This window comes from Lepisosteus platostomus, chromosome 18, assembly GCF_059453375.1.
Source record: "Lepisosteus platostomus isolate fLepPlt1 chromosome 18, fLepPlt1.hap1, whole genome shotgun sequence".
Taxonomy (NCBI): domain Eukaryota; kingdom Metazoa; phylum Chordata; class Actinopteri; order Semionotiformes; family Lepisosteidae; genus Lepisosteus; species Lepisosteus platostomus.
Window position 1 is genome coordinate 6,063,982 of NC_142628.1, and position 24,617 is coordinate 6,088,598.

The 24,617-nt window shown below is 38.8% G+C and overlaps 1 protein-coding gene across 3 annotated transcripts in view; it reads left to right on the forward strand.

Annotated features, from left to right (window-relative positions):
* The first annotated feature begins 1,068 nt into the window (after nt 1–1,068).
* The window catches only part of tspan18b (tetraspanin 18b), a 53,491-nt gene continuing 29,942 nt past the window's right edge, over nt 1,069–24,617 (forward strand). Inside the window, exons 1-2 of one of the 3 annotated variants that reach the window (XM_088611030.1) lie at nt 1,071–1,468; nt 11,115–11,185. The gene's annotated coding sequence lies outside the window, so the exon portion shown is untranslated. Of the gene's footprint in view, nt 1,469–11,114; nt 11,186–24,617 lie in introns of all 3 variants that reach the window. The other 2 variants (XM_088611029.1, XM_088611028.1) reach the window with 2 other exon arrangements.

The window sequence follows — 24,617 nt, forward strand, 5'->3', positions numbered from 1 at the left end:
TTTAGGTCTGGATTGAAGTACTTCACACTTTGCACAAATAGTAATGCCTAACAATCTTCCTAGCATGCCATGAGCACTAGCATGGGAAAACATTAAGAAAGCGTATTTTACTGTATTAGTATCTCATCCTCAGTTATCACAGTACGGTACAGTTTGATGGAGGAGTTTATTCGACTGTAATCTAGCATTCATTTATATTTGTAATTCCCTAAATGAAGTATTTGTTGCATGGCTGGGCATGTCCTGAGGGACAGACTTTGTGCTCTAGGGTCTGTCTGGGGCTTTATTTGACTCAACATGGTTACACTACATACACTCTGAGAAGGAACGTATCATTTACAGAGCTTTCCTCTGGGAGATGATCTTAGGCAGCAGTGGCAGACAGGCAGAACATAAACACGGAGAGGAGCAGACAATGCAAAACTCAAGCGTGAAAAGCACTGGGAAGGCGAACCATCAGTAGCAACCTTCCTTTCCCTCGACCCCCTGAGGAGCGACAGACGAGATCGAATGGCATTTTAGCGGGATTGACACTGTATACTTGTTTTTTGTTTTCTTGATCCTTATCTTTGGGCGTCAAAGAGAGAAAAATCTTCAATTTAATCAGCACGAAGAACGAGCTGATGAGAACGGTGATTAAATCTGATCGCAAGGGCAGATTGATTTGTAAATATGTTTTATTTCAGAATTGCTTACCAAGTCCCGATAAGTGAAAAAGTTAAAGCAAAGTACATAAACAGAACGGTTTAGTTGCAAGGAATACAATACTTTTGTTACTGCTTATTGCTGTAAACGCAGAGCCTTTTCCAACGCACAGAGAGGAAGGAATGTGTGGCTGAAGAGGGGAGAAGCGGTCACCCATCACGACCTGTAGCGTAAAAGATCACAGACCCTATTTTATCAGACTTTCCATCTGTGAAGGTAAACCTGCCTTCGTGACACGAGAAGCGCAGTGATTAAGAACAAAAGCTAAACACCAGCACTGCTTGCTCTCCCGGGGTGTTGTGGTGGGCGGGGTTCAGATTTATGAATGACTTTCGCTTACTTGTTTGCCCACCGCGGTAATATTATCGATAGGGTGGCTTGTGGAAAACGTAAGGAAAGAAGGTCTCGGGCAACACAAAATGGGTTAACGGTAGGCGTGGACGCAACGCGTGTTCACGCCTCCGGGGGCTGAACCGCCTGGATGCTTGGTTCAAGCGTGCACTCCGGGAAAAAAAAGCTGTTTGCTTGCCCATCTCCCTCAAAGCAGGCATGACCAAATTGGGGGGTTGCAGTAGTAGCGGCTCTGGAATTTATTAGCTAAAGAGAGACGTTTGTTTTGCCCTCAGGACATAAACTCTCACTTTGGTTTTGTTTTCCACCTCATTCAACTTAATTAGTACGAGGAGGATTCCGTTATTTTTTCGTGGTGTGGAGTACATTGAATCTAACGCAATTTCTGGACTAAGATAAACATTTTGTGAGGGTAAGATTTACTTTTTTTTTCTCTTTTAGCTCACCCGGTTTGAGTGCTCCTTTGACTCTAGTAAGAAACTATGTAAGATTCTTTCCAGTGGTGGTCTCACACTGACTACTGTATGTGATAGCACTGTGGGGTAATGTTTCCATAGACCTCGCATTTAACTGGAGTTTGACTTTTGACTACCGTGTTGCTATTTCACTTGCCTCTGTGTCTTTGGGGATATATGACACCCCAAACTTTTACGGATTTAGCCTTACACTTTTCTGTTTACGTGGGGTACCAAAAGCGAAGTACACCAGTGCGCTTCAGCAGTTTCGAACAGTCTCTTAGTTGAATGATATGCTGCACAGTAGTATTTTTAGATGAGCACTGCATTTTGGTTTATAGCTTAATTTGTACTTCACAAATTTTCAATACAGAATCCTAAATGAAGTGTCACTCGGTTGTCTTTCTGTTTTCTTTTGTGTTAAATAGTTTTATATTTATATATGAGTGAATAGTTCATTTTTCCTTCCAAGACCTCCCACACCCGTGATCTGCAGTCCGAGCTGCCGACCCAGAAATCAGTTTTACCTTTATTTTGAGGCACCGGGTTGTTCGCACGTCGGCTGTGATACAAAGCCAAGCAAGCGTGCTGTCTTGGTAGTGTTTTGATGGGATTAGCACCACTGTAAGTGTGACGGAGATATCGCTGTAATTAACTACACGAGCGAGGATACAAATCAGGATAGTCGATATAATCCCTTGAACCCGTAGAAGTTAAAGTAAAAATGGCAAAACAAAACATTTAACAAAAGACGAATTTAATCAATGTTAAGTACTTTTAAAAGAGAAAATGATTTTTGCCAGCACCTGTTAAAAGATCTGTCCGCCGCCCGTGACCTAAATTGTGAGACTTTGCTTTTCATTTTACAATACCAGATACAAAATAAGTTACAAAATAACTTTAATATAGTGAAAGTAGCGAATATGTTTTAGAGACGCAGTTTGTTGGACATCACCTTCGATAACTGCTAACAGCAGAAATAATGGAATAAACTGATGTTTATTTATTTCCACAGTAATTTGGGGCGTGATAATTTTGGTTATGAGGGTTGCTCTCTTGGGGTCGGATGCCCTTAGATCTATGCATTCATTTATTGGGAGTTAAGGACATTCCCACACGGTTTTTGTTATGAAATTGTGTGCTGAAGAACGTGTTAAGCTTTAACCCATGGGAGAGCCGGAGTTTTTCGCAGGGAAAATGTCAGATGTGGAAATCCGACGGGGGCGGGGGAGGTCCTGTTATTGCCAGTTGGGTTTGCTTGCCCCTACACCTTGGGTCACCAGATGGCTGTCGCTGTCGGCAGCACCTTGCCTCCAGGAGATTGTCTGCGCCACTTCTCGTCAGGCGGAGCGTCTTGCGTCTCCTGTCGGGCTGCTGAAGGCGAGGTTAACTCGAATGTTCCCAGTTCTAAACTTAACATGGCCAATATTCGTTTTCTGTTCTGTGATACAGCAGTTGGTTTTTTTTTTACACCTGAGTATTTAAGGAACATCTTGTATTTTAGCTTTGTCTTGTATCAGCTTTCTCAATTTGATCATTTAGATGCAATTAGCCCCGGAGCGATTATCTAGTAGATGTGAGAAATACATAATTAACAGGACATATTTGTTTTCAGCTGCTTGGATACAACTTTTTTATTTTATGCATGTGATCTTTAACTACGCGTTTTTAAATTGAAACGAAATATTCCGACATTGACTTATGGAACATATTGATGGTCCGTAGACCGTAAGAAAAGCAAACAGGATTTAAATTACTCCTTGTAGGTTAAGCATGGGAGTAGCAATCTTAAAAACGTGTGATATGTGAGGTAAGGTTCTGGACTGTGCTACCTAACGTGATCGTGTCATTCAGACTCGCAGAGGTGATTTTTTGCGATTGTATTAAGTACAAGAATGCAAAGAATATGGAAAATTAGTCATCTCACGAGTTTATACGAATTACTGTAATTGTCTTGTCTATGAATGATTATTGTGCTTTATAATTAATAAAACTTTGTGGGCAACCTACAAGACTATACATTAAACTGACTAAACTGAGTAAGAGGGAAGATTTGTTTCAGCATTTTCAAACCTATGGGGATTTGTAACGAAATCTTTACCTTTAAACAGATTATTCCGGAGAAAAAAAGGAATACAAATCTATACAAATATGAATACAAATTCAGGATTTTGTGATGCGCTTCCCCGAAAGAACAGCCTTCAGCCTGACAAAAGTGTCTGAGAATTTGCATTCAATGGTAAAATACTTTGCACACCACAGATGACAAATCTAACATGGCAGCGCTGCAGGCAAGCTGTAATGGGCGCAGTTAATTAGGGCTGAGCGTTTTAGTAATTGTGTGCCATTTTTCAACTTAACTTCAATGAGTTTTACAAAATGAAATACGTGATACTATCACACTGTACTGTATACAGTACACCCCCTTTAGGAATAACTGAATAATGTAAAAAAGAAAGAGAAAAATAATTCGTTTTCCTTAATTTGATGCATTTCCATTGCCTATGAAATGAGAGGACAGATAGTCCGAACAGGATCTCCAGGTCACAGAGAAGATCAAGGCAAATTATAGAAATCCTCAGTGAGTGATATACTGTAACATATTGTACTACCCTGCTAGAGTCCTCACCTATGGAATGGAGTATTAGCCTGGTCATGCACCCAACAAATGTCTTTCAAATGTTCCTAATCTTCCTAATTGTGCTTATATGAGGGATATGGTCCCCTAGGTCAGATATATAAGGCTTAAAGAAACATTTCAGAATGGCAGTTAAATATGTATGCTGGTGAGTCAAACCAGTCAAGAAAAGTGACTAACTAAAATATCATTTTCAAGTTTGAGAACAAAATAAAAAAAACATTTCTGCACCAGGATGCTATCTTTTGGTTGATTCCAAAACACACAAGTGTATTAATTAAAAATCTGATTGGTCACTCTCTTATACTTGCATTAAAAGAAGTCTTGTTGCTGCAGTCTCTTAGTGAAAGAGCAGAAGGCTTTATGTACGAGATCCCTACAGCAGTGCCCAGCAATCATCTGTTCCTACTAAAACATGGTATTTACTGGCTTTGAGAGACAATCAAGAGAGAGCAGGTTTTTTGCTTGTTTTCTGGACAGAATTCTGGCCTCGGTGAGAGATGACCTTGTAAGGAAAATAGTGAAAAGTGGAATGCTTTCCTTAAAGTATAACTCAATCAAATATCATGGAATGTTGTTGTCTGAGGCTCCGTGCTGGTCTGCAGCCAGTAAAACTGACCCTGGAATCTGGTAACATCCTCTGTGAATGAACCAGCTTTGAAGAGGTGAGGATCTGGGTCCTGCTCACTACAGTATGTATAAAACATATCTTTCTTGACTTCCCGAAGCCTGAACCCTCCGTGAACCTCTGTAAAAGGAGTTATGTTTCTATGCTACTACCTTCCTAACTCCTAGATACCTCCTTTTCCTAAATCCACTTGGTGTTCACAGTGGGAGATTGTCCACCTGCTCAGAATGTTGAATCCTGATTAAACATACCATCTTTTTTGACACACAAACACCTCAATGGTGATTATATCCAGAGGCCCACAGACAAACAGCAGCTGTGGTTTGTCTCCAGTCCTCCATTAATCTTAAATACGTGCTCCTTACAGTCGTTACCTCTGGTGCAGGAGCTGAGCTGCAGTCATTAAAATCCTGCATGACCTCAAATTAATTTAAAAGCTTGCACTGCTGGGTTACAGTATTCTGACAAAGGGGCTAGGCTTCTCCATAACCTTAATATCCACAGATCTGACATTAAATGAGCCAGTCATCTGGGACTGTTTGATCCCTGTTCCAGTTTTTCTTGTCCTAATCGACTGAAGTAATTCATTCCGTCTCCCCTTCAGTCATTTCAGCTGGTTTTGCTGTGATGTATTGATGACTTTCCAAGACAAGAGAAAATGAGAGCAGGCCATTACTCAGCTCCCAGCCCATGTATTAAGTCATGCTGGCTTGAATGCCCCATAAAGATTGAGGAATTTAATAGAATATCTATCGACCTTATAAGAGAATTGATTGCCTGAAGATCTTCTTTTAAACGTGTTGTGATTTAGGGATATACAGCCATATACACCCAGTGAAGACTTTTTACATCCACAAGAAATTGTATCAGGCTTTTGTGGTAAAAGTAAAGTTGTTTTAATTGTTCAGATCCTCTATAAAATAACACAAAAATGAGTTCAACAACATAGGTGTAATAAATAATAAGATAATTCTTGTGCATTAATTAAACTGAAACTATTATTGTAAAGAAAAGCATACCGCTTTCATAAAATTCACATTACAGTAAGAAATGTAGTCACTCAAAAATATCAACCAATTTTGGTCTAGTCAATATGAAGTGGTTACAAGAACAAATAGCATGTGCATCATTAACGAATGCTTAAAAAAGCTGTTGACATTTAAAAGCAGAAGATACTGAAGAAAAACACTACAGGTACAGAAAAGCAGCTGAGGAATATTACATCTTAAAACATGCTTGTGGTTGGATTGGAACACCTTTCAAGGGACATTGTTCGTTAAGTAATTTAAAGATGTAATAGATCTAGTACAGGGTCTAGTACCCAGGCTTAATTTGGGGATGATCCGATGTTGGCTTGCTTTTCTTCTAATCTGAGTAGTCAGTTAAACAATTATCCTAATGGTTTACTTTGTGAGATGCGTACTGGAGTTTTCTTAAATGAGCTAAAGTGAGTATGTAAATAACAAGGTTGATATTTGCATAAAATACATCGGAGACAATGATGCCGTGTTTCCCTACCTATAAGTTTTAAAACAGTTTATTTCATAACAGTATCCTTTGTAATTAAAACAGTAACAGTCATCAAGAAGGTTTATATACATAACAGTGTTTAGGAATTAAAACACTATTGAGTTCAGTTCACTCTACTGTGCATTTTAAGGAGGACTTAAACTTGTATATGTTTTTTGGAGACTTTAGTTTAAGGTGGAACAAGTTGGCATTTTATACCTAAAAGACCTTCAGAAAGGGCATCGCGAGTGACTCAAGAGCAGGTTCAAATCAAGGGTACAGTCCTAAGTTATGTCTCTAGCTGACTGTGACCAGCGTTCCTCAAACAGCAGTGTGCAGCTGTTTGTGGGTTGCCGTTGATGTTTGCCAGTACCGACTCAGCCCTCCGCAATACAGTGGCCATGATGGCCTCCCTGGTGCCTGTAGGCTTGCGGCCCTGTCTGTGAGGGATGCCTCTCCTCTGATCCACACTTCTCCTTCTATATACAGTAGGGCTGTGTCGTTGAAAGACATTGTCTGAAAGGTGAGTGGGCTGGTGTGCAGTCTCATGGTCTGTATCTGGCAGCCAAGACATGGAAAACACACAACACCCTCAATACTGCCCTCAAGATCACATCTACTGCATGGAGCTGTTGTCTTTCAGTCACCAGCTGCACTGAACGAAGGACCTACGGCCAAGGGTGAGCAAAGCAAAGCTACATTTGAGCAGAAAGATCTTTGCAAGCTTAGTGTTTTAGTGTAAGTAGCTCATTCCTCATGTGGGCTGTTTGGATTTACATTGCAGTCAATTTGTGGTTTGTTGTCCCTCTTTCACCCAGCCAGAAAAAAATATATTATGGTATCTGCAGTGACATAATAAAATACCTCTAGTCTCACAATGAAGAGAACTTCCTGGGATGAGTAAAGGCCCTGCATGCTGTATTGAAAGGAAGCATTATACTTTAGAGCCCTTCAAATACATCATGTCTGTTCCTCTTCCACCCCTCTCCCAAAACACTGCTTGTGGCGTAGCTCCCATAAAAAGCACCCGTTCACAGCCAATGTTCATAAAACAGTTTAGATAAATCCTTTCAAAATTAGTGGTAAGCTAGTCACAGGTTAATTACAATTCATGCTTGGAGCTTTCGGCTTCTTACAATAAAATACTTTAAAGAGAGAGCTAGTCTGGATTTCGGCTGACTGATGGGTGAACAGATAGAGCTCAGCGCAGTTGGATTACCTTATTATCTGGCAGACAGAAAAAGAACGGGCTGCATGGAGCCTTAATCCTCCCTCCATGATTAACTAGATTAGCCACATTTACGCAGTGAGGGAAGGGTGAAGAGAGGTCCCTGAGTACAAGGCAGATAACATTGACTTAAAACAACTTGCTGAGTCCTGGCGACACTGGAAGTTATGGCAGCATTTAGGCTTATCCACATCAAGAGCAAAGCAATTTTAAGTTTCTGGGAAATTAAATAATTAAAAGCAATTACATAGAGTATCAGTGTATACAAAATAACCAAGATCTTGAAAGGCTGAGATTTGGGTGGTGGAAGAGAACGGGGAGACTAATACGGGTTTTACAAGGAAAGGCAGTTGACATTAAACAGCCTAGCTGGTACAGACAGTCCTGGATATACATTAAGATATTTATAATTGAATTTTTAATACCATGTCCAGTTTTATGAGGCAAACCAACACCAACTAAGTAGTACTATGCAGTAAAAATAAAAAAAAGTTGTTTTAGAGAGATTTTTATTAGGGTGTGTTTTAGCTCAAGATAACCCTATGAATGTATTAATTTACTTAATACATTTAAAAAGATCCTCAATACATTAATTTCTGTAGGAATGAGAGCTGTAGTTTTTCCAAATCTCCTCCTGGTGTAAAATCACAGCGTAATATTCCAAAATTTCCTTCTGGCTCTTCCTGTGCAACGGGAGGTTACTCTAGATGGTACAGTAGATGAACCCCTGGTTTTCATTTCTCTCCTAGTTCTGGTGCTCTGCGGTGGTTCGTATTTTTCCGTTTCACATCTCCCCTTTGCCAGGTTCTTTGCCAGTGGTGGTCTTTGTTTTCTAAAGGCAGCGCTGCAGTGAACACATGGCAAAGCCTTACAAAGTTGAACTGTCACAAACAGACTCTTCCCGATACAGGCATAAATAGATACAAGTTTTGAAAAATTAGCTCAGTCAGTTGCCAGTCCTTTTATTTCTTGCTATCCTCCTTGTCATTTTTTCTGTCTTATTTGTTGTGCTATCTACTTTTTTCCATTTGGATTTTCTGTACCAGATTTTCTTTTTAATCATTATTCAATCCTTACCTCTTTCATTTTTCATTGGATTTCTTCACCCACCTGCATTGTTTCCTCTGTCTTTTTTACCAAATGGGATCTATTTCCAGCACCAGTCTACCTCACTTCCTAACGAATACTCCCATCCATCCATCCAGTGTCCACTGGAGATCTCCCAGTAACAGAATCCAGATATAAAAGTGACACTTGAAATGGTTCCAGTTCTTGGCTGTGCACCAGAGAGCACTCCATTAGGCAGCTAACTCAGGCAGTTGACTGTTGCTGGATTATGAGTTTCTCATGTGCTCTGTGAACCTTTTCAATTTGAACGAACATTTTTCGTACAGTTGTTTACATTTTCAACAGAAGCATAGGAAGTGAGACAAAATGATTAAAAAAATTGAAATCTGTGACTGACATTTGATGCTGTAGACATGGAAATCCTTATCTCTTTCCTCTGCGCAGTAAAGCATCACCTGTTACCCACACCCAAGCTTTCAAAAGCGGTGAAGCTGGTGGCACTCATCTTGCTGACGCTGAGCCTCGTCCTGTGCCATTTGTTTTGCTGTGTGGCCTCTTTGAAGCTGTTTTCATAATGTGCTGATCGCTGAGGTTTTCTTATAATCCCTTTATTTTTAAGGGATTAAGTGGACCCTGTACTCCAAACAAACGTTGCTGTGCTGTGGGGGCACACAGATATCAGATGTTTGCTGGAAGGGCTACAGTGTAAACAGAGAGGTGTGGAAATCCTGCATCCTTGCTGGGTGAACCCTTTGGCCTTCAATTACTCAGAGCTGGGCCTCTCTGTTCAATCTGCTGAGCTAGAGACGAAGATATTAAAGGCTATAGCTCTTACACTATGTGAATTTCGGCTAGGTTCTGTATTTAAATGACATTGTTTGATTTTCTGCTTTTGTTGTTGGAAAGGCTTACTGAAAGCAAATAGCGCACTACTGTATTCAGGCTTAAAGAAAACAAAATTAAAGAAACGTTCCCTGTATGCATACCAGAGATATGTACGTACAGGAGAGTTCTGTGTAATGTCACTGTTTTGTTTAATTTCTTTGTTGAGAAGGAAGCTAGTGAGTTGGTGTTGAGGGGGAATGATAATGCAACTAGAAGAAAAAAAAACACTTTTTCCCAGACAGCATAAAAAGTCTATTTTTGAATAAAGACTTAATTACAGAGCTCTTCTCAGAGCTTAAACACAACAAAGTGTTCATTCAGCCTTCTCGGATTACTTTTCAACTCGACCACAATGTAGAGCTTCACAGCTGAAATGAAAACTGTAAAACATAAATAATTTTGTTCCACATAAGCTTTGGAAACTGTAATGGTTGATGGATTTTGCCAAGTATCACCATGACAATTGTGGTGCATTTCTTTTATTTTTCTGTTTGGTTTCGGACACTAACCTTTGCTCTTATTGTAAGAAACAGAAAAATCTACTACAGAAAGCTGGTAAGCTATAATAGTTTTCAGCGTTTCTATTCAAATGAGTCTTCTGAATAAAACATCATGTACACTTACAACCTATCTCCCATAGATGGTAAATTTGGTCTATACTATTTTACTGAAGGGAGCTTAAATATGTTTAAATTTAACCTTCAAACTTGCCAAACATGGAAATGCAGAAAAAGGCCTGCCATGTGTACTATCAACTAAGAACACACATTCCTTTTTTGTTTTCCATTCATCCATTTTCTAACTTCTTTATCTAAAGAAGAAGGGTGGAGTGGTGGCTCTGTGGCTCAGGCTCTGCGCCTGTGGCTGGAAGGTTGCTGGTTCAAATCCCACAGTCGGCAGAGGAATCCTACTCTGTTGGGCCCCTGAGCAAGGCCATTTGCAGAAATTTCCCCTTTCTTATTAATTATTCTGTCCAATGTTCTCTCCTTCTAACACTGTTGTAACTCTTTGTTGGACTCATTCCTGCCAATGTTATCACCAGCATTTACTCTCTCTGAATTATTTGGCTTGCCTTCACTTTTCTTTACTTTTCTCTGGGTACACCATTACTCGGGCAGAGGGGTGGCTCTGTGGCTCAGGATCTGCGCCTGTGGCTGGAAGGTTGCAGGTTCAAATCCCACAGTCAGCAGAGGAATCCTACTCCATTGGGCCCCTGAGCAAGGCCTTTAACCCCAGCTGCTCCAGGGGTGCCGTATAAATGGCTGACCCTGCACTCTGACCCCAAGCTTCACTCTCCCTGTCTGTGTGTCTCATGGAGAGCAAGCTGGGGTATGCAAAAAGACAAATTCTTAATGCAAGAAATTGTATATGGTCAATAAAGTGATCTTATCTATCTTATCTAATAAAGAGGGGGAGCAGGAACCTATCCCAGCAAGCAACAGGTCCAAGGCAGAATACACCCTGGATGGGAGACCAGTCCATCGCAGGGCTCACACTCACATTGTCATTACAAATCTTTATATGTAGGTTTTATGTTTCAGTTGTCTCTTTGTTCTTTTCATATTAACTCCCACAGTATGCAAGTATACAAATGTTTAGCTAGAGGAAAAATACTTTCATCATTATTTTTGTTTTGTTTTGATTCAGAGCCACAATCATATACTTTGCCAGGATGAATGTTCGAAAAGATTTTGAGAAGTACCATGAAACCCAGTGAGGTCTGTAAGCACTGAGAATCATTGATTATAATAACGCAATATAATTAGTATCTGTTTTGTAAAATTCCACATTGATGTCATAGGATTTTAACAATCAGTCCTATAAGCTAAACACTGACCACAGCCCTCTCTGGTGGGGAAGAGAAAAGATCCAATGTCTAAATTTTTCACCATGAATTGTGTACAACTCTCTGGAAACATTCACCAGACTTCTCTGCTGACACCACCATCAGAAGAGTCTGGTTTTACAACCTTTCCTTTTTCAGCTCCAGTGCTTAGAGGACTGCCCTCATAATAATAATTAAACATGGTCTCCCAGGCTGTTTTCATCAGCAGCCTATTAGAGATACTGGCGTTCTGCCTGCTTCTATAACATCAAATAGTAGCCTAGGGACTGATCAGGGTCTTATTAAAAACCCTCCATTGTACACATGCTACCTTGGGGCTCCATTAATGATTTCTCCCCAGCTAGGATCAATGCGGTCCCTCAGAGCCCTCAGAACAAGCACATTCAGACTTGTAAAGGAAGCATTTGTAGTTCAGAAAAAGCAGACGCCCATCTGTAAACCTATGTGTGAAGCCAGAGTGAAAAAAAGAGGTTTATATTTTCATACGTTTCCTGTATTGAAGGGGTACTACAATGAGAACTGTATCATGGGGTTATTAATTAAGCTCAAAATGACCTTTGGTTATGTAAATGTGAGATTTTCAGCCAGCTTTGTGGGCAACACTCAGTTTTGCCTTGGGGGGGGGTCCATCACAAGGCAGAAAGCATGCTGGCAATCCATCTGCTACTAGTCTTTATCCTGTCCCCATGATTCTTTACAGGAAGTGACAGGATTGCTGCAGTAGCCCCGTCGGCTTATGGAACTCCACTGAGGTCCCGAAACGAGGAAATGTCAATGTGATTCAGGCCAATCCAGCATCTGGAAAATCCTCTGCAGTTGTAAATGCACACTAACCTGACATGTACTTAATGAATGTTTCGGATGCGACTTAAGAGTTCTGATCTCTTCCCAGGATAAACTGTTTTATGCTGTCTGTCTAATACTTTAAAACTATTTCACTTTTTGCAATGAATCTTAGCAGAGCAGTAACACTCAACAGAAGTGCACACTGGACAAAAATGTTTCCACCTTCCAGGGAGAGACAGTGAAAGGTCAAAGTAATTAAGTGCCTTTTCAGGTTTTAACTTCCAAAAACATTCAGCTAACCACTAGATGGATAGATTCAAACTCGCCTGCTTTTACAGTGCCTGTTAGTCAACACTTAAAAATCTCCTTCCATTGTGTGAAAAGCCTAAACAAGCTTTTCCCTTTATTCGTAGGCAGGCCTCCTTGCTACTTCATTGGTTTCTCACCATCAAGAGAAACTGTTCTGGGCCATTTTTTTTGTCTGAAGAAAGAACATGGAATTTAGAATTAAAAGATTGTACTGTACCGAAAAGCTGGACTGTGCCACTATAAAGTTGCAGCATGTGCTTTGGTATAGTTTTGTGACCAGTGATCTGTCATCCCAGTATTCGTACCAGACCACTAAATGTTTTGTAAAAATTCCATGATCTGCTTGTAGTGTAACCTATTACAGTGAAATTAGTGTATGAAGCCATACACAACACATTTTCTTTAGTATGTGAAATAGTATCGTATGTCCTTGTACATGATGGTTGACAAGGTTTCTGACTCCCGAAACATTTGCCATGAGAATAATCTGCAAAAGAAACAACGTCTCCCCCTGGGTCAGGATGGTTTTCCTAGTGCAAAAATGGCAATGAGATGGCAGAGTGACAGTGGTTTTCCACACACACCTGTGCTGTAGACCAGGAAGCACGCAGGGTTGCCTGACATTCTGTGTGCTAGGAGGTTCCATTGCAGTTAAAACCCGCAGCCTGGCTCGTTGATCAATCCTGATAGTCGCAGTCATGTGGGTTATGAGACTCAGACCTGCTACCTTTTAAAGGTGTGAAAAGAATTTTGAACTCTCAACAGTCCGGAACGCTCTTCGTCATAAAAAATCTGGCATGAGAAATCAGCGCATGAGGGAACATGCAGTGTGTGGTCTGACAGGATTTACGCTGCCTAGTTTAACTGAGGGAGCAAGTTGTATTTGTTAAGCGTGAGAGTGGAACACTTCGTGAAGGAGTGAAGCCATCTGTAGGGGCCCGCCAGTCTCCGATGGGGGCAGACAACTCACGATCATTCAAAAAAATTGACATGTCTTTATTATCTCGTGAACAATGCCAAGCGGCCCCTACATTTGCTTATTTTGAACTCATCAAATGGCAAACAGCCGGAGCTCTGTTCTTTTTAGAAATAAAAATTTAGGACCAGCAATTTAACCTTGTTACTGATTCTGATTAGTAGACACTGCTTGCTGTCGCCTGTTGTGCTTCCCCGTGAACACTATTGAATTACCTTATTTGTCAATGAAAACTTAAACCTTTTACAAAGGACCTAGATATATATTTGACCTTTTTCTCTTTAATCACTTAAGTATAAAATCCAAGAAGTTAGAAGCTAACAAAGTAGAATATTTACCACAGTATAAGGGAGTGACCACTCCAGACAAAATACAAAAAATACTGGTACTGGCAAATATGATAGCACTGAAAGTTTCCTAACCGTTTGAGACTACTTTTTGGGCAGTAGCGGTACTTCAAAGAGATCCACATTTAAAAAGAGAATCTGTAGGAAAAGTGTCAAAGTGAATATAATGTTGAATACGAAAATGAAAAGAGGTTGTGGTTTTTTATTGGAGACTCACAAACTGATAGCATTGGGTGCTCTCCCATTTATTACTCACCCTGCCAACTAAAAACAACTCTGGTAAAACCTAATTGTAACCACCTGTGAAATTAATGCCTAGAAAATGAATGCTGCAAAGAGGGCATTTTTAGGTAAATTCCCAGCTGTTGAGTTTTGAAAAAATAGAATTTATGTTATTGCAGCTTTCTTACTAATGAGATGTCTAAGACATCTTAGACCCGTGATGACTGTGCTCCAAAATGTAACATGTACAGTACAGTAGCAGAGCAATTGAAAGGTGACTTAAAACATTCTGTACTGGTTTCACAGAACCTGATTATCAATGGTCCTGGACTCATATGCCAGAAATTTAATAGCAAATAGCCCAAGATTAATGCTCATAAAGGTCAGTGAATCTACTTCAATGTTTGACTAATTCTTATTGCCAACTGTGTACAGTTTTGAATGAAATTTAAAAAGAATAACCATTTTGCAAAAATCAGGATAGGATTAAATACATTTTTTTGTTGCCGCCCACACACACTACTTGATATACTGATATATAATGACAACTTGATGAAACAGAACCTTACACATGAGTGATCTTGATCATTGATCTTTAATGCTTTCTTTTAAAATGCATATCTCTTTTACATGTATTAGTGAAGTTCAAACAAATATGAAAACTGATTAACCATCATTCAGCAAAAAATAGAACATTATTAGTATATTGTATGGTTGGGAATTGATACTTTTAAATTACAAAACAAAAGTATTCTGAAAGCATTCATGTGGTACACAAGACCTATCATTCTCTTTTGAAACAACATATAGTCATTAGTACAGTATGTGACTGTTTTAGTAGCCTGGAAGAGAGACAAGTATTAATTAAATAAAAAACAGATGGCCACCCCCACCAGCTCCCTCTCTACCCAAGCTGTCTTCACCTCTGCTCCCGACACCGGCTGGCTGCTTTGTCACTTTAAGCCCCTGCCGAACAGGCCCCATGTTATGACAGCGCCTTGCACAAGGGATGTGGTTTCTATGGCAGCCACAAGCATGACCCTTATTTTTAAAGAGCTTTTGAGGAATGTGAGAGAATTAAAGTAGAGGATGAGCTTTATAGAGCAGGAATGAAAAGCCCTTTTATTTGTAGTCCTTCCTTTTTAGTTAATTTCAGGCTTTTGTGTCCCATTTTACTTCATTTTCTTTCTTTATTGGAGACGGTGTGAATTAGATAGGCTTTCAGCTGCTTGTGCTCTAAATATTGATGTAAAAGCAACAAAGGAAATTTTTGTTGTTGCTGCTGTTTTTTTCTCTTAATTTTTCAAGGTCTAAAAGTGTGTAAAATTGAATCTTTGATGGACATGGCCTACATCCAACATGTTCAATGAGGAGTGAGGAATTTTATAATTGTATTTCCTTTGTTTTTCTTAAAGCATAAAACTGCATACAGTATATCTTTCTGGCTTTCCATATCCTGTTTGTTTTCCCTAATTTGACTACTTAAACTGCAAAAAAATGTTTTTAACTAGTTCCATAAAGGAACCAGAAATTCCAAATGTGTCGAGAGTGTGTTACTGAGAACACTTAGAAAGAAATCTGATTATATTCCTTTAGAGTACTGACTGAAAAGTTATTTTTGTTTGGTTTTAAAATGGGAACCAGATGCTTTATTTTTCTCTGTGTTTAAAATTTGTCAACATTACAAGAAAGTACAACAAATGTCTCACTTTTGCAGGGCACTGTGTGGTCCTGTTGGACATGTGGTGAAGTGAAGAACATTTGTTGCACAGTTACAAAATAATTGTTATTCCTTAATTCTCTGTTGTGTACAACAGGCTATCTGATTAACTCCAGATTCATGATACACTGTATCATATTTTATCATTAAATCTATGTAATTGCTTCAACTGAATCTGTATTCCAAGCTCATATTTATTACTTGGACTTAGTTCAAATTGTATTTATAATGTAAGGAGTTGTTGAAAATTAATTTCATACAGCATAGCCTCAAGTAATGGCTAACCCTACATTGCATTATTTTTAAAATTATTATTTAGACCATTTTTATTTTTCTCTGTATTTGACACTTTTGAAAATGGCAAAGAAGAACGTAGTATGTAAAGAAAGGCTTGCTGAAATCTGTTAAAATATTGTTCATTATGCTGTACTATGGACTGTAACTATTGAAACAAGTACTACAGCGTGCTATGCTATCTTTTTTCTGGCTGGTTTTCTTTTGGACTTTTGTTTTCTTATAGCAGTGGAAGTTTTTATGAACTAACAGTTCAAGTGCCTGGCTGTACTGTGAAGCAAAAAGAGTACTCCGGTTTATTTGTTTTGTGGTAAGAATTGGCCATTTTCTCCTTCCATGAAGCGAAATTCAAATAAACATCAAGGATGACAATGTGGAACTTTGTGTGTGTGTTTCTAACCTTGGCTGATAGTTATTAATTAAGCTAAAGATTATCCTGTGATGGAGTTCTGTTTTTTATCTGATAACTGTTATCCAAGCAGCCAAAGGCTTTAGTGGATCTCAAAAGTTATTGCAGAAATCACTTAAAATTAACTTAGGCACTTTTAAAATTATTGTTCATATAGCAAAAATGTCTCGGCAGTTTAGTGAGAGACTAGATTACATGGTAATCTATGGTTTATTTTGTATTGATCTAAACCTGTAAAAAATCCGGGCTTAAGTGTTTTTTTTTAAATAACTAAAACTAATTTATGTCAGAAGTTCAGTCACTAGTATACATTTCTTCTGATATCTCTGACCATCTTCCAGACAGGCTCACTTTACTATATTTGTTCTGTAAATTGCTGTGATGTAATAACATAAACCCCCTTTCCCACAGCTTGGTGCTAATATAGAGTCTGGCAGTGAAAGGTTTCCAGACAGGCAGGGTAACCTTGACCCCGATGTGGAGAAAATAGTCCCACTAGTAAATGTTTGTTGGATTGCTTCAAAGACTTCAAGGTTGTTAAAACAGTGTTTAGGCTTAAAGCTTACTAATTTAGCTAATCTTTAAAAGTGGGGCTTTTATGGGTTTTGAAATTAATATGTTTAGCAGCCAGTGTTGCGGGATATGTTTTGCATTTCGTGTACAGTATATTAAACAACTAAACAGTCCATACTGCTCCAGACCTAAATGAATTATTTCTTATTGTGTGAAGGACCACGTCTAGTATTTCCAGGTAAATATTGAATTTTATTTAGGTGGTTCGTACCGAGCTGTGAATAGTGGAGTATATTTTTAAAAAAATACAATGCACATAACCATGAAGTGGACATGTGGATTGTTTCATAAATACATTTGAAAAACGTCACTAAACAGATTTCATGCCAAATGACACACAATTCAATAAATATGTTCAATGTATGGAAGTCAGTCAGGCATTAAATGTTTTCTTTTGAATTTGGCATTTCCTTACCAGAATCATCTGTGTGAAAAGGGTAGAAAACTCACTTTGTTGTCTGCTTCTACTGTTTCATCTGCTCTGATCAAATGCTTCTAGGATGCTTTTAGAGCAGCGTTGCGTTCAGAACCTTTCCTGCATCTCAGTCCATTTTCTGTCTCCCAGGACTCTGGAAACCAGAACCATCTCCTGGTTGCAGAAGGTTATGTTCAACTCTCTTGCTTACTTGTTTAAGAATAAGCACAGTGTCAGTCAAAATAGTGGTTTCACCTGGATTGTCTTTAATCAAGAGACAAGTCAGCATGAGTTGTCAATTTATAAACTTTACTGGCCTTCTCAAAAGAACATCAAATTTTCCTGTTTTATTGGTGCAAAACATTTATTGGGGGAAATGTCATCCTGTACTCTGGGCATTCTGTCAAGAAGTGTCACTAGGGGCTACAGACATTCAGTTTTTCTTCTTGTGCATAATCTCTAAATTACTTAATTGAATGAATCATCTAATGAGCTGTTCAAAATGAAATATTTTAATCTCTTTAAAAAGGACGTGATCGCTACCTATAAAGCCTACTGGACTGAGGCTTTCTACGACCAGGAATGTAGAGCCCTGTTCGACTTTATTCTCTGCTGAGGTATCTGCTCAAGAGTGTTCATCGACAAGACCTGTCAAAATCAAAACTAGCCCCTGAGGAAATATAAACGTTCTGTTTCTGTTCTGATGAATGTGAAACACTCAGCAGAGATCTTCACTCTTCTGAGCTTCTATGATTTGCTCACTTTTAGGCAAACTTTAAGCTAGGAAACTGACACAGTTCAGCTTGGAGTGCGGCACAGTGGTGCAGTAATTAGCATTGCTGCTTAGCTGTGCTGAGGCCCTGGGTTCAATCACAGGCCTGGAATACTAACTATATGGAGTTTGGAGCTTGTTCTCCCATTGTTGGAAAACTGGCCCTGGTGTGAGTGTGTGCACTTCTGTATCTGTGTGCAATAGGCTGTCGTCCGGTACAGATAGCCATAAGGAAACACATTTTTAAATGGCTTTTGCGTTATATTGTACAAGCTTAAGATTTTTGCTATCATTTTGAATGTAAAAAGTGATCGCCAGCAAAGGTGCTTTTTATCTTTTACATACAGTAGTATCTCTTCTAAAAATACAACTACTCTATCTCTCATCATATACTGTATATAATCAAAGTAAACTATGTTCTATATCTAAGCTATCTAAGCTCTGTAAATACTGCCATCAGATTGAGCACCTCGAGTCCAAGATCCACAGGCTTGACCTCTGGCTGCTGCCATGCATATTAAGCACACTTGCAGGAGCTACAGTAGTTTAAACACTCTGTAGAGAGCTGGTGTGCATGTCATGAGCAGGTGGGCAGGAGTCTTTAGCTCAGAGAAGAGGAGAGCTCTAGGTCGCAGGGATGGTCATGCGCACCGCACAGAAGCGGCTTCCTCGCCTTACTGCAGATGGAATTCTGGTAAGACAGCTGACAGCTAGCAGGAGAATGGGAGTTCTGATTCACCACAAGGTACCTAGGAACCTGCTTCCCCTATTAAAAAGCACATAGTTATACTGTTAGCATTTTAATAGGCAGAAGAGTCTTGTAAATGTGGTGCCAGCCTGTGCCAATGTTGGAGACCTGCCCCAAGAGAGTGGACAGGCTCCTGACCAGAGCCAGGGTGGATGCAGTTGTCAGGGTCCGTGCTTGAACAAATGACGTGGGAAAAGATAGGTTGACAGATCTGTCAGACAGATTTAAAGTTCTAGCTTGTTAAGGAGCAGAAGGTCTGCAGTGGTCTTGCCAGGAATTCTACTGGTGCCGAAAGTAAGCCCGGGAAACAAAGAGGAAATATTAATCATGAATTCTATTACACAAAACACTGGAAAACCCTCTATGAATACTTAGTGGTGTTTATTCACACCTCTAAGTATTCCATTAAATAAACTTTGAGAAAAACAAACTGAACGCCTGTACGTCAGTCTCTCTCTAAACGTTGCGGAAGTCAGAGAGCTCTCCAAACACAGCAGGCAAATGACCATGGACCTCCACAAGTTAAGGGATTAAAGAATTTAAAATCTAGGAAAACCTCTATCTACCACTTTCCACTTTTCAACTGACCCTCTCAATCTCCAGTCCTCTGAATATTTGTGGTTCGAATTCAAGAAGGCAGCTTACAAAGGGGACCAAAGTGTTTGACAGACCCAGAGCGAATCTGCCTAGAGGAGCAGTTAAAATCCCACCTCATAGCACTACAGAGGACATCTTGTCACAGCATAACATGTCAGAGGAGGATTCATCAAATCGTAACTACAGGGGCAAATATGAATTTGCTTGGTGCAATGCTTATGAGATTACAGTATAATATTTTTAGGACAGACACTATCCATTTCATAAATATTTCTGTTGTCTAATGTTTATGTTTCTATCTGGAGGGTCCTGTATGTATACGTGAATATAGGGTGCTGCATAAAGCCTGTTACGATGTTGCTCTGGAACAATCGATCTGGCCTGTAAACTGTTCCTGTTGCTTTAAATCCTGGTAAACAGATTGGCAGTGTGGGGAGGACAATGTGTCAGTTTACAAGCTGGTCCTTCTGACATCCTTCCGCCTGCGAGGAAATTAACAGACTTTGAGTCCTAATCTCCTGCTGCTTGTAACACATTGTGGACTTTAACCTTGACATGCCAGCAAATTTCAAGGATGTGATTTTAGCAAGGGAGGCAGCTTCAGTATTGTATTGCCTGGATGCAAAACTGTTTTCTACCCCGTTAAAATGCTCTGATTTTAATTTCTATGATTTGGATGTTTTTAGGGGCAGGTTTTAAAAAAGGTTTTCAATCTACTCCTTTTGTAACCCATCTTTTTTTAACGGTGATGGCACTTTATATACTATATGTGTATATACTGTATGTGTAATCTACAGTTAAACATACTGTATGTGGCTTTTTACTGCTGAAAATGTCACAAGATGTGTATAAACTCCTTTCAAAGCCAGGCATCTCCAAGTTGCCATATCTAGACTGCAGTATTTTTTGTCTAAAGACCTACAGTAGCTAAGTCAGACCCAGTGCACCTTACATAGTGAAATCAGACAATGCACTCTTCGGATGTGGAGTGTACAAGTAACACAAGTGCCAAAGTTCTCCTCTGTGAGAAGGGTCATTTAGAAGTTATAATCCAATGATCCATTTAGAATTCGCTCAAAATGCTTTTCAGCCTCCCGGCTATTGTCTACAGGATGTTAATAAAAAAAAAGTAATTCCCAAGTCCCTGTGTAATAATGATATACAGTACAATGCCACACTCCTGCAACAGGAACATTCTATCTCTTGCGCTTTTGTTATTAAAGCTGGAGTATGACCGTGGTCATTGGAACAGTGTTTAATTGCATAGACTTTAAAACAATTAAAAGGGGACTGCAGTGGCTTAATCAGCTGTACATATCCGCTGTTCAGAAGTACATTTCAACAATTAGGTCCCTTTTTATGGCTATGTATATATAGAGAGGCTTCTGGTTTTAATTATAGGACTAAATCGCAGATGGTCACTAGGGCTCTGGAATGTGTGTTGTGTTTACTTTGCCTTTTAAACATTTGCAGTAGTGTCCATTAGCCCAGCCCCTGAGTGACAATCCCTTCAGATTACACTTCGGGTGGCAGATTTATGTGCAAATGTAGAAGCCCTTAGGCTTTCATTTTTGTTGACAAGAAAGAGAAGCTAGTTGTTTTTTTTTTAGGTTTCTGTATTAAACTGTTTCAGGCACAATGTAAGTTAATACTTTCCTTTTCATTGCTGTCCCAGGTTCGTCCTAGGTTCTTGATCCTTGGGAAGGTCTGGTCACACATCAGTAAATTGTACAATTGTTTGTACACTAAATGAGTAAGCAATCATACTTACCAGTTTCTAAAATATTTTTATAATGACTGATTTGTGATTGATGTACAATGTTATACAGTATGAGTATGAAACAACATTTAATTTTATCATATTTTCAGCTGTCTTGCAGAGGGCTTGTTTTAATAAACCCATATTTAACTGCCAACTTTTGAATCACCCTTCCTTTTGCCTGAAAAACCTGTATGTTCATGGTGAATGACTTTTGGTTACTTTGTATATAGAATTCAGGTTTAAAGTCCTCACAAACTAAAACATTTACCGCCATGTCTATTTTGGTCCATATACTTTAAATAGCAATTGCAGCATATGTTGCTCACATAGTGAATATCATACAATGAGTAAAACTTCAGAAGAAATTAATAATTTATTAAGCGAAAAATTATTTTGCCATGATGTCAATGGCCAATTGAATAATGGACTTTTTGCTTTGTTGAGGCATGTGGGAAATCCAAGCTATTCCTTGAGAATTGACCCAATGCAGTAATAAATCACAGTGATGGGGCCTTCAGGGAATTTTAACATCCTTTGCTTGCTAAAAGAGAAAAAAATCACGTTTCCTAATAAATATTGCAGTGTTGAAGATTTATACTTGTCTTTTCGTGGCAGAAAGCCATCCATGCAGTGAAATCCTGTGGATTCCAGTCAATAAGTCTTCTGAGTCTATAAAATAACATTTCGTTGCTGAACTGCCTTGTTTTTCTTTTCACCCACAAATCACATTTATTTTAGTCTTTTGAAAGCTGAATAGATCAAAAACATCCTAGGACCAATATGAAAAAGATGTTATTATTATGAGAATATTTAGAAAGTTTTAATGCTTAGTTATTCTTTTTTTATTTTAGACCAGTATTGCATTTTGAGTTATTATTGTTCCCAACAAGTAGCAACTCCAAATGAACTCTAAAGTATCAAACACAACCACAACTCCAATTGGAACCCAACTATCATTGTAATAGTACAATGGTCATTACACAAACCCTAGGTTGGAAGAATCTGTACATTAATAAACCCATACTCAGGGTTAGGATAAGCTTTCTTCTTGAATGAGTATTTTTTAATTTGACCCCAAAGCCTTTGAAGTCTTTTAATGCAGAGTTAGTGCTGTTTTCCCTTTCACTCTCTATATTTTATAATTCAGTATTGCAATTAAGTTTTATTCCCATTAGTATCAATTTCTCCAAAGAACATCAAAAGTAAAAAGTTAAAATTAATCCCAATTAATGGTTGAAACGTGTAATAAACACAGTGAAAACACAGCTACAACTGCAAAAGTCATGAAATCAAAGTTTCACAGTAATATTACCATAGTCCTAAGATGAAAGTTGAAAGATTTCATTTTTAATAAGCCTGGTGTAGATATAAGGTTAGCTTTCCTTCCTTCAGACCTACAAAATATTTTCCACTTTATTCTCAAACCTTTAAAGAAGTTTTCACATTTGTGTTCTAGACCAATATTGCATATACATTAAGTAGGGTTCTGATAACTATTTTCCTGGATAAGTGATCCATGGTTTTGCATCACAAAAGGGGATTTTTTGTAATTTTATTAGAAATGTTAGTTCTAGCAATCATTGGATTCACTTTGCCCTTGATAATAGCATGTTGTTTTATAGTCACTCTGCATTGCCTGCAAGTGTTAAAGGATTTATTTCTTTTCTGGTCTCCTGATGCCACACCAACAATTTTCTACTCATTTTGCCTTTAGTATTGTTTTAAAAAAAATATTTGGTATCTCTAATAACAGGCTTTATTGTGTAAAATTAGAATGAAATGTACAGAACAAGAACTCCTGTGAAGATAAATGTATTAATAAAGTCACAAGTTTAATCAATACGGGTAATAAGGTCATAGTGTACAGTACATCAGTTTTCCACATAATGAGAAAGCCTGATTAATCAAATCTGGCATCAGAGAAAACCAGAGTTTATCTCTAGGAGACGAGACATATCTGCCTGATAGCCTTCCCTGTTGATGGCATGTTGTCTCCTGGATAGGTGCTGTTAGAGACCAAAGGCATGAAGATCACTGAGAGCTACGGTATGTCAAAGCTCTGAGATGGGGATTTCTTCAGCTTCCACCTGTAACCCCATACAGGTGCGTAGCTGAGGCTGGCAGTGTGTGGCCGGATGTTATCATGCAGCAACATGAAGCCCTGACGCAGCAACTCAGGTCGTTTTTGATGAATAGCCTCTTGCAGCTGGTCTGGCATGTGTTAGTAGTGACATGTCTGTAGGTGTGTGGTGGGGTCTTGTGGACTCTTGATAAAACAGGCAATGGTGTTAGTTACTGCACTCCTTCTGCTCAAACCTGCTTCATTAACCTGTTTGCAACAGTACCGAATGCAGCACAAAGGGCTCGTTTATTGAAAAGCTAGAGAAAAGTCATTGTGGTTCATCATCATGCCATCATCACCAGGGTCTTGAAAATCGAGGTTTCTCATAGAAGAGGTTTTCTTGCAAACGGTTTTAGATGAAAATAAAGTGGCATGAAGGTTCAATAGAAAGGGTTGGTGACAGTAAAGGATAAATAAGTGGGGCTGACAGCTTTTGACATTTATCCCTACCAAAATACTTCCCTTTCTGTCTCTTGTGCCAACAAAAAGATCAATTAACGCCGAGAGCAGCTTCAATGAAGCTCTTTCATTCTGTAATAAAAAGCAGTACTTTGATTATTTTGCTACTACAATTAGTACATTGCTTTGTAATTGCCAACTGCAATTTAAATAGAATCCTTTTGTGAAAACATGTAATTAGGGCTTCCAGCTGTTTCTCTGCTTTTCTACATTTGCATTATTTGCTGAGGATCTCCAGACATTATATTCTATATTATGAGGAAGTCAAAGTATTGCAAGTACACCTATCTTAGAATGAGAATAAAGAAATTGGTTTGTTTACCAGAATCTGTAAGCTTTTGTAATTATTATCAGATGATAATGGTTTCCTTAATAAAAGGAATTTGGCTTAACAAGTCTAATTGCAGTATTAAAGACTACAAAAACAAAAATATTTAAATACTGAAAGCCGTCAGTCTTTCAAATGAAATGGAAAGGAAATTAGAAATTCATATAATACCATAATACTGTGCTTTCCATGCAGTTCAGTTTTTGGCATGATTCTTTTCAGAACACATAGAATAAAGTGTGGTGGTATGAAACTTAAATCTATGATACGCTTTGCTTGGATTTGCCATCAGGGTGATTTCTTGGCCAGTGCTGCTGTTTTACACGCATTCAGAGTTTTCAACCTGACTGTGGCGTATTCTTTCTTGACTCCCACTGGCTTAATGATGGCTCGGTTTTCTAAGATGCAACTTGATCATGTGAGCAGTGGGCTGTGGGTCCATTGAGTGAAACCCAGCAGGTGTTT